This window comes from Artibeus jamaicensis, unplaced genomic scaffold, assembly GCF_021234435.1.
Source record: "Artibeus jamaicensis isolate MK-2021 breed Jamaican fruit bat unplaced genomic scaffold, CSHL_Jam_final contig_415, whole genome shotgun sequence".
In the NCBI taxonomy this organism is placed as follows: Eukaryota; Metazoa; Chordata; class Mammalia; order Chiroptera; family Phyllostomidae; genus Artibeus; species Artibeus jamaicensis.
The window spans coordinates 768,175-780,385 of NW_026521823.1; positions in this window are offsets into that span (position 1 = coordinate 768,175).

Genomic DNA, 12,211 nt, shown 5'->3' on the forward strand with positions numbered 1-12,211 from the left:
GGTTGTGTAGTATTCCACTGTGGAAATATACCACAGCTTTTTTTTATCTATTCACCTACTGATAGACACTTGGGCTGCTTCCACATATTGGCTGCTGTAAATAATGCTGCAATGAACAAAGTTGTGCATATATTCTTTTGAATTAGTGTTTTGGGTTTTTGGATAAATCCAGTGATTCTACTTCTGGGAATCAGCTTCTTATTTAAACTAGTACAGAAGAATTTGCCTGAAAATTCCCTTTAGAACCTTCTTCCCAGTGGATGTGGTAGATCAGCCAGCAGTGGCTGCCTGCAGGAAATCTCTGGGAAGGTTGAACAACTGAGGAATTCAGGTTCCAAGGTTTACTGCAAAAAGTTACACAATAAAAATTTTAGCTCAAGATTCATTAGCTAGGTTTTTTGGGGAGAAAAAATTGTTTGCATATATTGAAATCAGCTTCGTTAGAATATAATGTACATGGTGTAATATGTCAATTTTAAGTGTATGATCAAATGAGTTTTGACAAATACATACATTTGTGTCCAGTCTACCATAATTAGCATCTGTAACATTTTTATCACCCCCCTGAAGTTTTCTTGTGTCATTTTGCAGTCAACTCTTACCCTCATTTCCTATTCACTGGCAACCACTGATATGTTTTCTATCTCTATGGAATCATATGATATACAGCCTTTTGAACCTGGCTTCTTCCGGTTTCCTCTTGAAAGAGAGAACTTGTGAGCTCAAATTACTCCAGGGGGTGACTGAGCATTACCAGTGGCTCTCAGGGTTTCCTACATTTTTATTATTTTTGGAGGGGGCAGGTGGGGGAGTTTTGAAGAGCTGTGGTAACCTGCTTGCCTTTATAAGTGTTCCCTAGTGGCCTGGAATTGCCAGGGTGGAGGGCATATCTAGCTCTGGGCATCAATCAAGCCTACTGGCAGGGCTTTCCAAACCTTGAAAGTAGCCCTGCCACCAGCTTTATTCAACATTTTGTTCTCTAATCTCTACCCCTGTGCCACAAGTATCGCTACCTAGGTAAATCCTGATACTAATTAATGTTGTACAGAGGTTAAGAGTGTAGGATTTGGAGTAAACTGAACTGTATTTGACTCTTGGTTCAGCTTCTTACAAGTGATATGGTGTTGAGGAGGTTCTTTGATTTTTCTGATACTCTGTGTTGTTTTTGTATAATGGGATAAAGCCTCAGAGTCCTGGGTAAATTAAATAACATTAAGTATATATAGTGTTTAGTGTAGTCTTTGCCACATGGTCTGCCCTCAACAAGAAGTTATTATCCCAATTTCTCATTGTGAACTTTAGGTGCAGATTGGTCATTGAGCTGACAGGATACAAAGCTAATTGGGATCAGAGTTTGCATTTTCTCTCCTTTAAGACTTTTTGGGACTAGTGACTCTTTAAGCAGGTGACATTCTGTTGTGAAAGAGTTCCAAAGGCTAGAATGCCCTCTCTCTGTCTTCGACTGCATGATTGATCCTTGGAGCTTACATTTTTCATGTTGTGACTCCAACATGAGCAGCAGAAACTGAGACGGCTTTCACTTTCTTTTGAGCCACTGAAAACCTAAATGAAGCCCAGCTTCTTTCAAGCTCCATAGGGAGGACCAAAACACACACACATGTTCTCCTGCTTGCTTTGCTGTGGTCAATGGAACATCAATCTTCTCTGAACAACTGCAAGTATTTTTTCTGTACTTTACTTTTAGTAACATATATTTATCTTTTAAGGTTAGTTTGCACTGCCAGCCATAAGGCTATTTTTCTTCTCTTCTTGATTGGTGAGCCACTGAAAGGGAAATGGCAAGGGATGGACAGAGGGTGACTGTGTGGCCACCTTCATGATGATGCAGCAGGGTTCTGGGCATGAGACCCCAGTCATCTCAAACAGATGTCACAACATTAAGGATGATTAGCCTCCTGTGCTTCAGAATATTCTGGAACAACAAAGGGTGAATCGTGACACATCAGAATATAAAAAGGAGGCACGTTTCTCAGGCATGCTCCCAGCCAGTGGAACAGACCAGCTGGCCTGGCTCATGGATGAGAGATGCTATTTGAGTTGTCAGTTCAGTTGCCAGGCCTCACATCTGTACGTCAAAATGCTTCCACTTGTCTCTGAGATCTGCATCTGCTCCTGGAATTCATTCAAAGGGAACAGCCCTTGGAATCAAGGTCCATGGTGGGGAAAGGTGGCTTTCAATTCGAGCAGCAGAGAGGCTTCTCCTTGGAAGCCACCCCTGGACATCTTGGGACCTGTGAACATGGTTTCCTAGGCCTGAAATATAGCAATATTTTTTTAAAGGAGCTTTGGAGTGTTTAAGGGCTTCTAAGTGTTTTTTTCCTGGAGTTCAGTGTATGTGAAGGATAAAGATGGAATGATGAACAGGGACCAGGGTTTATAAGACATCAAAAGGATTTGGTACTTAAGCCTCCACACGGGAAATGTATACTGACCCCCAAGGCTTTCCAATCTCTACTTTTTTTAGTCAGATTCTACCAGCTCATGTGTTCCTTTTGGACATGGCCTCTATTGTGTTTATGTCAGTACTTTCAGTGATTTACTGTGAGCTTCACTTTGGTGGCTGTCATCAGTCAGAGTTCAGTGTAAGAGCAGAAACAACTTCTTTTCACTGGGGTGCTGCTAACCCTCACATTAGATAAACCTCACTATTCCAGGGACTTAGAAAACAGGAGGTTTTTGTTCCTTTTACTTCAGTGGCCACTGTTTTTTCCATTTGGCTCTTGGTTGTTGCTTCTATAGTATCTTCCTCGACACCTTTTTCTCCCCTCACATGCCAGCTGTGGTTTTGTCTGATGCCACTATGATGGGCGAGAGCTTCTCTTCCAAGGTGACTCTCTTCCAAGGTCCCTCCAGAGATCCAGGGACCCAGTCTCATTCCATTCTGTACTGTGGCCCCACACATAGTGCCTAGGTCACTGTGCTTGTCTGTATCAGGTAAGTAGAGGGGAGAAAAGCAGGGAGAGTCTGAGGGGGCAATTGTTTAGCTCAGGTCTGAAGGGGCTGTTCAACATTCCCACTTAACATCTATTAGCATAGGGTCACACCTAACTGCAAAAGGGGCTGAGAAATGCATTGTTCTAGCTGGGTATATAGAAGAAAAGAAAATGGGGTGGAGCAGCCAGCCAGTCTGACTCACCACTCTAGGTATTGTAAGAAGAAAGGATTTAATACAGAGAATTAGATGCCTACAAAAAGGCTGAGGAATGACAACCAGAGTCTGCCATTTAACATTTGTCTCTAGGGTCACACCCTGGTCATCAACCCAGAAATCCAGAAACTGCATCTGCCACTGCCACTGGCATCATCCCCACACCCTCTAAACTGGTACTGAGACAGTGGAACATGGAATCCATCTACTACCAACCTCCGCTGGTGCCCACTTTCCCTCTTGCACACCTGGAAAGCCTTCTACCTTACAAAGTTATATCAAGTGGATCTGCTTAATTGAAACTAAAATAAACCAAGAACTGTATTTATCCAGGAGACTGGAAAATGTAGTTTGAATCTTCCTGTCCTGTGATACAAAAAAAGATGATGGAAGTGTTGAAAACTGATGCCAGTGGCAATAGACCATATATGACCAGCCACCTCATTCAGTGGCCACTGCCCTGACCATTAATTACTATGGCTTCAGCTTATCTCTGGTGACTGCTTCTTTTAGCACCTCCTTCATTCCCTGATGATTCATCACTATTTTTTTCTATGCTCACACCCATTGGTGGCTTTACCTGATGCTACCATAGCAGGGAGAATTTCTCCTCCAACAGTGCTCACACTGAATGAATTTTTGAAGGTGAGCTGGTTTTTACAGTGTTATAGTTCTCCACCAGACTCCATCAGAAATGTCGCAATGGGATCCTGATGGTGAATGCATCTCGGGGATCCACCCGTGTCCTAGTAGAGGATAAGAATAAAAATCTCTTCTATTTGTAGAAGTATCTAGAAACTTCCAGAATTTACAGTATGCCGTGTCTCTCATTTTCCCTCTGTTCATCATGCTTGAAATATTGGTTGATGTTTCCTCAGCAGACTTAGGGGGGGTCTTTCACCAACAGGCTGCCTTTGGGAGGTGATGCTTTACCCAGAACTCCTAAGGTAATAGTGCACACAGGGACACCACTGGGCCTTCAACAGGCTCTGATCTGCTACTTAGGAGAATCCCATTTAGTATGGTAGCATGGGGCTCCTTTCCAGTGACACCACACAGTTTGTTGGTTTTCTCAGAAATATCCTGGGCAGGGCTGCACTGCACAGCCCACTGACACCATCTGGAGCCTGGGTGACAGGTTTTTCTAGCAAAATCTCAGAAGTCACTGAGTGAAGGCAGAACTGCCCTGGAGAGGAGGAATTCTGGCAGCATAAGCTCAGAGAATTAGTATGGGAAAGAAACTTTATAATAACAGTGTTCTAGTTCCTGCTGAATAAAACATTTGGAGAGCTTTTCTTCTCCCAGAAGAAAAATAAAGTACTCTGGTGGCAACAGAATGGTTGTTCTTTTAAAATGTTGTATTTAATAAAAATCAGATGATTGCAATCATTTGACCTCTACACTGCTCTCCCTCCTGATCCTGTAGTGGGCATCCTGTGGGCACATGTGGGCCACCATGTCCCGGGGCTCTACTGGGGCTCTGTTATTTAGGCAGACAGGGAAACAGCCATTTGAGTGAATGGGGCTTGAGTCCAGAGAAGATACAACCAGCTGCAAACAGACCAGTAAATATGGTTGTTACACATCTGATGGGTAGTTCTACAGTGATGCAGCTAATGGTGCTGGTATTTAAGTGGCCATTAGTAGACTCTGGATTTCGTGCACCCAATTAAATAGTACCCTGGAAGCTCTTGGTGCTGCTCTGTGGTCATTTGGCCGCAGACCCAGCCAGCAGCAGAGCTGGGTTTCCATAGCTGTCATCATTGCTTGCAGGGAGATAAAATGCACTTTATCAACAAGAGAGAAAAGATTCTAAAGTGGGCCCCACAACAGAGGGGCCTCTCAGAGGTGATAACTTCTCAGAGGTGATGCTTACCTGGGCCCTCTCCTGTGTGGTTCAGAATGCCAGCCTGGCATGTCATGTATTTTTACTGTCTGGCTCTCATTAACCCTGAATCGACAAACCTAGAGCCTGTTAATCCTAGTAATTCAATATTCTTGATTGCCAGGTTATTTTTTTTAAACCTCTGGCAAAGTGCAAAAGGGGGAGGTGTTTTTTCCTTCTGAAGCCTCACCTATCCAGAGACCCGAGCTGGCTTCTACGAACCTTGCCAACCTCTGCTAAGATCCTGAGGCCCCAGGCTGTTGAGAGATAGTGCTTTGCCTTAGGGATTTGTTCATAGTTAAAATGCAAATATCCTTGGCCAAGAGAATTAATTCAAAATGGTGTGTTTATTTTTATACCTTGCCTGAGAAGTTTGAGTAACAGAGAGCTTAGAGATTTTGAGGAAGGTGGGGCTCAGAGTAGATGAGGGACATCTCTGACAGTTTGCAGGACAGGAAAAGGGGGAGACAATGGCAGAAAGACACACTTCATCTGCCTTTACTGGACATCCCCCCTCCTGTCCCCTGGGAAAAGCTCTTGCTTTTTAAATTCTTTTTTCTTTTAGGCAGTATTAAAACAGGCACCACCCCACCACCACCTCCTAATATGCTCCATACTGCCCTAAAATGTTGACGACATGGACCCTGCTCACTCAGAGTTCCAATCCGCCTGCACATCTTGTTGACCCGGGGCCAGTCTGGGTTTGCTTGTTATCCAGTGTAATTATTAATATGTGTAGTAGCCCTTTCACCCTTAGAAGTTTCCAGTTTGAACAGGTGATTGTGTAGTCACCCTGTTTGTAGGCACCTCATAGGCAAATAGCATGTGTTTTGTCTCTTGTATAACCTCTTAATTTTTTTTCTGGGTTTGGGGGAGCAGAAAAGAGACACATGCTTCTACTTTAACACAGAAATTAGTGAAAAGGAGAAATGTGAGTCAATTAGGAAAAACAAAATAAAACCAAGGCAAGCCTGAAAGAAAACAAGCTACACCAAAATTCAGACTGCAGTGGAACATGGGTCCCTGGTTCATGATCAGGCCTCCAATACTCACTGGAGTCGCTGCTCGGCACCAAAGCTGGGGTGGCGTCAGGGAGAAGCTTTGGGGAGCTGGTGTGGTGGGCTGGGCTCTTGATGATTTTTGGCCTGAATGGAACTTTTCTGGGCATGATATGCTAATGATGGGGCTATGTGGTAGGAGTAGCATGTGACAGAGCTTCTTACTGAAGTGGGTCATAGTCACATCTGCTGCCAGCTCCAGCAGTGAAGGAAAGGCTGGTAACTCAACCTGCTGCCTCAACTGGGGAGAAGGAGTATTGGAATTAGGAAAGAAGGGCTGAGCATGGCCTTGGGAATTTGGCTGTGCTGGACAGATGTATCCAAATCCCAGGGAGTTTGGGAATCTGTGTACACACACACACACACACACACATTCTTTTATCCATAGTATTTACTCTAGAGCTGGCACACAACATATAGACAGGAGGTGTTAGTGTGGCAAAATAGAGACAGATCTGATTTGGGTGGCAATCCAACTTGATTTCAAATCCTCCTAGTTCCATGATTTACCAGCTGGGTTACCTTGGTCAGTATGCTTAAACTTTCTGAGACTCAGTCTCCTGAACTATGAAATAAGGTTATTGTGAGGATGAACTAATAAAATATTATCCGGTCCTTAGCTCCAGGTGTGGTCCATAGGATCAGTCCATAAATTACAGTTGTTACCAGTTGTTTCCTCATTCTTACTCCAGCTTTAGTTTTAAGAGCCTTTAAGCTGAGCAGGGGAGGCTCACAGAAGAGAAAAATGTACTCTCTTCTGGCTAAGGGAGCATGTCTACAGTCAATCTTTTAATTAGTTACAGACTTTATATTCTTCACTGGCAGCATCTGAGCCACTCACCCCACTATATGCTGTGGGGGCCTAGCAGAGTCCTGGGCTCTGGCTTCCTAAGTGCATAACTGTTGTTACTGAAGGAAGTTAGGTCAGGAGCAGGGAGAATGCTCACTTTACCAGGGGCCATAGAGCTCAGAGTAATGTTTGGTTCTTTGAGGTTCCTGCAGTAGAGTTTTAGCATAGGGGTTTGTCTTTCAAAGACACAGCTTAGGGCCCATTTTTCTTTCTGTTTCTTGCTCCTCAAACAATAAGAGGGTAACAAGATCTTCCCCTCCCCTCCCCCGCAGAAAAAGCCTGCCCTGGGCCCGTTTCTGTTGTGCAACACCTGCGTTTGGCCTTGACTTTCCTGTGTTCTGTGCTGTGAGCAGAATATCGATTGGCGTTGGGGAAGAAGCAAGCCTGTGCTGCCAGCCCAGTGTGTGCCTTGTTAGGAGGAAGTCATGCTACATGCATGGAAAATAACTTCCTTCTCTCATTTTACAAATTAGCTCAGGATTTGGGGGATTATGAACCTTTATTCCCATAGACAGTGCTTTAAAAGGAAAAGGCAAAACCACCAACAACAAAGGAATCATAATGCAGCTTTTTGGGGAGCTCCAAAGAGCAAGCAGAGGTAGGAACATGATCTGACAAATCCTTCGGGTACCCCAAGTTCTCCCTGCTTCCTGATCCTAATTTTTCTGCTTAGCATCATTCCCACTTTGGCTGCTTTAGCACAGAAAGCTTTGAATAAGCCTGTGATCTCAGTCAGGGCTGCCATGCTGGGGAGAAGAGGAAGTGCTGCGCTTTCTAGTGGAGAAAGGTCACATAAAATGATGGATTCTTGTGCCTGGTACTGTACCAGATTTTTCAGAATAGGTTTATCCTTTATATGATTTTGTCATAGATGCCCTGATAATTGGAGAAAGAAATGGACCAAAACATTATCCAGCCAAACTTTGTCCCAGAGCTTAAAAAATTGGGGACGAGAAAAGGTAACTCACCCAATGTCGTCACACAGGTGACTGTGACTGTGCTTCCTCTACCCTGCTTTGCCTATCAAAGAAACACACTTAGGGTTCCCAAGAGAAAAATGGGCAGTTTTCCCATTCTATTTTATTCTAGAGTGAAAAACACATTCTTATTTCTTCTTAATCTTCTAGTTGTAAACTCTAATGACTAGTTCCAGTGTTAAGTACTTAACATAATTTACTTAACTAGCTAATTGGTAAAAATGAAAAGTACTTTTCTTTGACCTTTTATAATTCATGTTCCTCCCACAGAAATGAAGTTTTAGTCATCAGCAGTTTGGTGAATTATTTGGCAGAAAAACAGAGTACAATTCCTGAAGGTCATGTTTTTCTCTACTAATCACCCTACACTCCCTTATAAAATAAAATGTAGAAGGAAAAGGACATATGGAATTGAAAGCATTACAATTCCTCTGTCTACTCACTGAGCACAGAGGGGAGTTAATACAGTAAATAAGTGCAAAGAGATTAGAGCCTCAGGGGTCTTGCTCCACCCTTTCTTAGCAGGATGACTTTGAGCAAAGAACCCATTTTTAAACCTCTGCTTTCTCAGCTGTATTATGGGTTTGATCGCTGTGCCTATTTTGTGGAAGTGTTATGAGGATTAAGTGGATTGCTGTACACGTAAAGTTTATAATAAAGTATCTGGCACATAGTAAATCTTTAATAAATATTATTATTATTGTTGTTAATAAATAGTTATGAAAAATTTTAAAGTTCATAAAAATATGAAGCAAAGTTGCCTCAATTTCATTCCTCAGACTTTGCTATTTGTCCCATTGTGAAATCCTCATAATTAACATAATGCATATATAATTTAGTATGCTGCTATCATTCATTTAGTGTTCTTTTGTGAACATCCTCCCTTCCTCAAATACATGACTTTTAATATCTATAAAGTATTTAATAAATGGACATACTATAATTTATTTAATATTTTCTCATCGTTACAATTGATTTGTTTTTCCTATTTTTTACAGACATCTTGGCATATAAATCTTTGAACTTTTCATTAATTTCTAGAAGTAAAATTATTGGATCAAAACAAAACATAAACATATGTCAGAATCTTGATTCAATCAGCAAGTTGCTTTGCAAAAAGAAGAGGTGTTTTACTTTGTAAAGCTCATTCTCCAATATGGCACACATCAACATTTTCTAGGAAGCTGGTGTGTGTGTGTGGGGGGGGGGGATGTGTGTGAAAAGGGTAGAGAAATACTTAACTCACATCTTTGTTCGGTCTACTACTGGGCTGCCTTGGAAATGTCCCTGATTTGAGGGTCCTTTAGAATCTCTTCCCAGGAAAGCCCCATGTGCTCTTGGTTTTGAGAGTTACCCACATCCAAGCTGACCTCATGACCTCATCTTATCTAATTCAGACTTCTGACCAATGGAATGGCATCTTCTGCCATACTGGTCTTTGAAAGCTTCCAGGACAGTTGAACCCATAGAGTCTTTCCTTAGTGTATTACTATATGGAAAATGCCTCTCATTTGAGAATTTACTTGCTTAAGTTTACCCCCAAATCCTTGACCAATTTGGCCTTGTTAAACAGCACTCTCCAGGTGTTTGTCTGCTGTCCACAGTGTGTGGGTGGTAACTATACCACAGGGATGCTTTGTTGGTACCTCTCTGGGTTCAGCATAGGAAATGTTTGCTTCATGGCTTAGATGTTGTGAAGTTGATACAGGGTGCAGCTGGGGAGGCCCCCCAAAAGATTTGGAATGGTGTCCAGAATTCAAAGTGTATAGGAATATTGGAGAGACATATAAGATGTCCTCAACCTGCCCCCCCCCCCCAAGCAGGGGGAAGTGGAGCAGGGCCATTGAGAGCTGTTTTGCATTACAACAGTTTTGCAGCTAACCTCTGGAATGATTATTTAACATATCTATAACATTTAACTGGTTTCATAGATATGTTAAATAGCTGTGACCATGCTCTGAGCCAGGAAGAAGGGAGTGGCTTCTACCCAAGATGTAACTAGGGGCAGGTCCCCCGAGTTACAGAGCCTGCGTGAGAGCTTGGAATTGATTGGCTCCAGGACATGGGGCGACACCTGCCCAGACTAAGGATGGCAGCCCAGTAAAGCTGGGAGGGTATGATAGTCCTGGCAGGTGTAACTGATTGTAGGAGGAGTTGGAAATTGGGCCGCAAAGGAGGGTGGGTGCAGAGATTTAAACTGAGGCGCGGCAGCCATTGGAAGAGCAAGTCACATGGTCTCAGCTGAGTTAAGATCCCCTCTTGCCGAGGTGAAGAGGAGAGAGAACCATGTGGTTTTGGCCAGAGTGCAGACCCCTGCAGCCAGATGACAGGGAGAGCTACACGGCTTCAGCAGAGTAAGGATCCCCTCTTGGCCAGGTGAAGAGGGAGCCATGTGGTTTTGGCAGAGTGCAGACCCCCTCTTTCCCAGGTGAAGGGGAAAACCACGCAGCTTTGCCAGAATGGAGATCCCTGCAGCCAGGTGAAGAAGAAAGCCACATGCTTTTGGTGGAGTGCAAACCCCTGCAGCTTTGGTGGAAGAGGCCCACGCGGCTTTGGGGTGCCCCCTTTGGCTGCATGGCCTGGAAAGCAGGAAAGACTTTGACTGGAACTGGGTACAAAGGACTCTTGCCAGTGGACCGTGAGAGGGTACCACAGTACTTTGGATTAACTAGAGAGAGATCTTGACTGCATGGTGACACAGCTGATGGTGCCAGCGGCCTGCAACACAGACGTGTGCTCTTTTCCTGATTTACGGTACCCGGAGTTGGGACAGTGGGAGAAGGGAGAGCTGTGTGGGTATAGGTGTATACCCTAAAGGGCTTTGCTATTTTAGTGGAGGCATTAGGCCTGAATAGCATTAAATAAACATTTTGTTTCCTTTTCACAAATCTTTGGCATTGAGAGATGTCTTTCCAATTGGCGGCGGACAGAAGAGCCCAGTAGATATTAGTATTCTGTCCTTGTGAGGGGCCCCTGTTATGTAGCAATATTTGGCATCCCTAGGTGGGCCAAATATTGTATTACCCCTTTCCCCGGACCTCTTGTTCAGTAACAAAGTTTCTCAGGCTTTACTTTGCTAGATCCCAAATCTACCTTTTTGGGAATCACCCTATTTTAACTACCTCTCCCCCACCATTCGGGGCACCAGGACTTTCTGCCTCAGCTGATGCATACTTAACTAATTGGTCTCTCTGTTGCCAGCCTCTTCCTCCTTCAACCCACCCTACACATGGCTGCCAGATTAATGTTTGTTAACGTAGTTCAGGGGCTGTCTTCTTCATTGATGATCAGATGAAGTACACTCTCAAGGCTATCCATTGCGTAGACTGTCTCCTGGTTACTCCTTAGCACTTTTCAACCAAACCCCAATCCTTTCCAAACTCATTGTTTCTCTTTGCCTTTACTGTCCTCTTTTTTCCCATGTCTCTCCTGAAATGTCACCTATCAGCACCCATTCCCAAATACCCATAACTGAAGCCTATCATAATGCTCCTTTACTGCAATAAAAGTTCACCCACTATAAACATAAAGCACATTACTTTCCTTTTCTCAGTCTCCCTTGTAATACAATGATTTCTGATCTCCCCTTTGTCTCATTCTTAGTAGATAAGAGATTATCTATCTTTATTATCTTCCCTTTGTTCCAGTCTCTGTAGAAAATAAACCTCTGGAAGGTAGGAAAGTGCTTGTCTCTGAGCTGTACCCCTTATATCACCCCAGAGTGCTTTGTACATGGGGGTCACTCGTGTTCTGAGACAGAGATTCTCTGACACAGCCCTCCTCTCATGCTACCAGAGTGGGAGCAGCACAGCTGCCTGGATTCATTGCTTTTCCTCAGAGAGGCAATTATAACACTTTATCTTTCCCCTTTGGCTTTCAGCCACTGTGGCTCTATACCTAATCTCCAATTTTCTTTTTGTTTAAAGGGATGTTCTCTATACTCTGCCAAAGCAAAATAATAATGAGAATTGTTGCTACTTATTGAAAGCCTACTATGTGCTAGACACTGTGCATTACATATGGGATCTCACTTATTAATCTTCATAAAAATCTGTGAAATTAGGTATTGTTTCTAACTTAATGAATGAGAAAATTGAAACTCAGAGAGGCTAAAATATACCAAAAGTCATTCAAGTAGTACATTAGAGTTGGAGTTGAGTTGAACCCAGATCTGTTGGCCCAAATCATTTTCAGTTTGTCCCACTAGAAAAGGGTGATGTAAGAGTGGGCCGGATGTTAGCCTCTGGCTCACTTTTCCCGGGAGCTAACATA